Here is a 4,228-nt window from a genome sequence, read left to right on the forward strand (position 1 = left end):
TATGAAGAACTGAGTTTTTAAAATATTATGGAGAACATAGCTATTGGAAGAGACGGCAATATTGGCAAGTTGATTGTTACATTGGTCAGCAATAGCTAGCACTATTTTTCTGGCAATCTTTCAGGCACTGCAACTACTACTGCAAAATGATATATAATCCATTAAACAACATAATCACAAATCAAAAAATATTTTAGTAATATAATGCTTCAGATTTAGAAGCAAATCAAGTGTTAAAACTCAACTGCTATAGTAATTAACCCAAAAGATAACTGTATCTGACAAAAAAGCTTCTGCAGAGTTACTATTTCAGAATTATACTTTCTCTTGATATTTATTTTATTTTATTTTATTTTATTTTTATTTTATTTTTTTCTTGAGATGGCGTCTCACTCTGTCGCCCAGGCTGGAGTGCAATGGCATAATCTTGGCTCACTGCAACTTCCACTTCCCAGGTTCAAGGGATTATCCTTCCTCAGCCTCCTGAGTAGCTGGGACTACAGGTGCATGCCACCATGCCCAGCTAATTTTTATACTTTTAATATAGGCGGGATTTCACCATATGGTCTCTATCTCTTGATGTTGTGATCTGCCCGCCTTGGCCTCTGAAAGTGCTGGGATGACAGGCATGAGCCACCATGCCTGGCCTTCTCTTGATATTTAAACTTTTAAGTCAGTCCAGAGAAATACAATAAATGTCAACAGTAAGTATGGTGTTGAGGCAGAAGTAGGACCAAACTTTTTCATATGTTATTCAGTTGATAACAATATGACCTGGGTAGTAATTTCCTATTTGTCTACTTATACACAAATACAAAAATATAAAACAGAGATACTGCTAAATAAAGGATACATTAAGTTCTTAATAGTAACTCAATAAACTGGAACATTGTCAAAAAGCAACTAGTGAACATTTTCAGTGTTTTTTCTATTATCCAATAAGTGAATTATGCTATTCCTTTCCAATTTCCCAAGCACTTTTTGCCCCCATCACCATTTCTGTGTTCGAAGAAAAAGTAACAAATCAAGTAACAAAACTAAACAAGCAAACAAACAAAACACACCTACAGTATCTGCAAATGTTTTGTAGAAGACTGAAACTGTTGAGTATAAGCATCTCGTTTTCAATTATCATTAGTTAACTGAAGAGTTTGTTAAAGACATACATTTCATAAAAAAGTTAGTTTGAAGTTATTGACCAGCATGTAGCATTCCTAAGTATTAGTAACCAAATTCATGACAATAAAGAGCTATCTAACAAGAAAAATTAGTGACTACCGGCACCATCAACAAGACTTTGTCTTTACAATTCATTACCACTTACCATGCATTGTAATGTCTAGGATTGACTCTGATAGCATTTCGAAAACAAGCTAATATTTTGTCCAATTCTTCAGTTAAGACGAACTCTCGCCGTAATAAAGTATAGGCATAAGCATAATTTGGATCCACTTGGATAGCTCTCTGTAAGAATTTAATTGCAATATTGTGTTCCCGTTGCAGACTGAAACAGTTCCCAGCTGCACACTAGGCCTCTGGCGAATTTTTTTCCATGTCTGTTAAGTCTTTTGACAGAAAGGGAAGAGCGACATCTTTTTGAAGATGCCAAAGTGTTGTAGAGTAGATTTCCATGCCTTGGACTCTATAATTCTCAATCCTTCTAACCTCTGAGAATATTCTTTCAGCTTGCATGTACTCAGAAAGTTCAAAATAGGACCTTCCAATTTGGCACAGTACCCGACCAGTATTGAAGGGGTGAGAAGGTAGATGGCTCAAAATATTTATAGCTTCTTTGCAGTTTTATGAACATAAAGCTAAATAACCATTCCCCCTTTCACAAAGAAGGCTCATCAAGCCTTCTGCTGCTGCTTTTTGTAGATTAAAAGCCTGAATCTGAGGTGTGATTGTGGATATTTCCTCTTCTGAATTGATGGAAGAATCCAATTTTGTAATTTCCAGGTTGTCATTTATATTAGATTGAGTTATTCCTCCTTTATTAGTTTTACTTTTTGTTTTTCTGTTTGAGATTTTAGGTGGAAACTTCATTTTTAATTTCTTCCTATTCTCCTTGGTTGTGGAACTGTCACTAGTAAAGAGTCATGAACTTCTTCAATGCAGTGCATTTGGGGGAGGTGTCATAGTGGGGCTCATTACCTGAGGTGTTGTAGTTATTTATGGACCAGAACTTTCTGTTAGTGAAAGAATTGGAGTTACCTCTCGGCTATTTCCACTCTGTGAGAAGACAGACTTTGCTCCAGTTTGGCCAATTCTGGCAACAGACTTTTTTGAAGGGGCTCCGGTGGATGGCACATCAATTACAGAAGGTGTATTAGTGTAGTTTTGTAAATAAGATCCATCTCCAGGACTTGGGGTTTCTAATGGCAAAATCCCAAAACTTGGGGTAAATGGACTAAGAACTGCTGGTCCTGTTAATAAACTTCGACCAGTTTTTGATTTATTTTCAACCTGTTTAGACAATATGGAAGTTCCTGTTCCCAGTGGGATAGTTTCAGGTGAAATAACAGCTGAATCAATAAAAGACACTGGGGAATCTCTATTCAAGGAGTACTTTGAATTGGAAGATTCTAAATTGACTCTGTTTAATTCAATTGAGTCATGGTGTGTTTCCATAAGAATGGTCTCAGGCTGTCTGTGACATAAACTGTGATTAGGTACTTGTGTTGTGCAAGAGTTTGGCAGACAGTTGCTAAAGTTCTGTAAAGATGTGACTTTAAATGTTTGGTCAGGATCTGGCTTTTCACCTATTTCACATAATGATTCAAAGGGATACCGGAGGAAAGGATTTAAACTATGTCTCTTTTGGTAACATTCTTATCCTTTGGCAAGCCGATCTGTCTTGCAATATACACGTCCCAACAATGGAAGGGGAAAGCAAACTGAATCACCAAACTCATAACAATATCATCATGGCTTTTCTGCTTATTAAACACTCCACCAGGTAAGATTTGTTCCCAGTCTGCAAGCTTACTGAGATCAACACAACATTTTGCAAGCAGGTATTTGCATTGTGGTGTAGGACAACTGTGTCTTTGCAAGAGTCTATATGCTTTATAGGCCTTTCCTGGGAGGTAAGAACAGGTCGCCATTAAAAACAAGGCTTCTTCTGAGTGTACTTCTGCATAAAGGCGTTCTGTGAGGAAAACCCCATCTCGGTAAGCATAGTGGTTTAGTGCTTGCCATATAGCAGCCTGGACGGGTTCCTGCAGCACTGTCAACCTCGAGGCAAAGGCCCAATTTCTGCAGTGCCTCAGGAAACCCCCACCCCACCCACCACCCTCTCCCCTGTAGCGGCTCTGGCCCAGCCAGCCTCGTCTCATTTAAATTGACCATTTACAGGGGGATGGGGGTGGCCGAGCCAGAAGGACTTATTTATCCTGCCAACTCTGGAAAGCCCGGCCCCTTGTGATCCATTGCAAAGCGAATGTCACCTCATGTTTGGGAAACAGATCCACTCCCAAGTTCAGTGGAGGGATGTGGCATGTATGACGAAGGACTGTCTTCCTTCTGATTTGGTCTGCACAGTGGGGCCTAGGGCTGGAGTCCTCTCTGTGAGGACCGCTGACTCCCTCTACCTTGGGTTCCATTGGCCCCACCTTGGGACATGGGCCTTGGCAGATTCTGGCCATTCCTGGACCTTAAGTTGCTGTCAGAAACCCCATCTCTTGTTCGGAGGCCCCGAATAACTGTGGCTCACGCCTCTCTGGAAACATTGGAAATCTCTCCTCTACACATGGTCACCTAAAACCCCAGGAGCTCGGGACACACGTCAGCCATCCACCTCACTGCTTTCGGGAGAGAATGCTGAGAGTCTCTTGCCAAATCTCTCTTGACTTGTGTTCTTCATGGGTGTGTGGTTAAGACGTAGTGAGACCAGATGTATTAACTCAGGCCGGGTGCTGGTGGCTCATGCCTGTAACCCCAACACTTTGGGAGGCCGAGGCTATAGGATCCCTTGAGGAATAGCCTAACCCTGGGGAGGTTGAGGCTGCAGTGTGTGAGCCATAATGGTGTAATTTGGATCCAGCAGTTTTCTAAACAGTCATTTTGTAGAATATGCAAAGAGATATTTCTGAGCCCATTGAGACCTATGGTGAAAAGGGAAATATTTTCAAATAAAAAGAAAACAGAAGCTTTCTGAGAAACTTCTTTTTGATGTGTGTATTCATCTCACAGTGTTGAAACTTTTTTTTATTGAGCTGTTTGGAAA

At 40.3% G+C, this 4,228-nt stretch overlaps 1 pseudogene; it reads right to left on the minus strand.

Moving 5' to 3' along the window:
- Nucleotides 1-1,320: 1,320 nt before the first annotated feature.
- On the minus strand, nucleotides 1,321-3,201 carry LOC129026061 (cell division cycle protein 27 homolog; annotated as a pseudogene).
- Nucleotides 3,202-4,228: the final 1,027 nt, after the last annotated feature.

Source organism: Pongo pygmaeus, chromosome 22 (assembly GCF_028885625.2).
Source record: "Pongo pygmaeus isolate AG05252 chromosome 22, NHGRI_mPonPyg2-v2.0_pri, whole genome shotgun sequence".
Taxonomy (NCBI): Eukaryota; Metazoa; Chordata; class Mammalia; order Primates; family Hominidae; genus Pongo; species Pongo pygmaeus.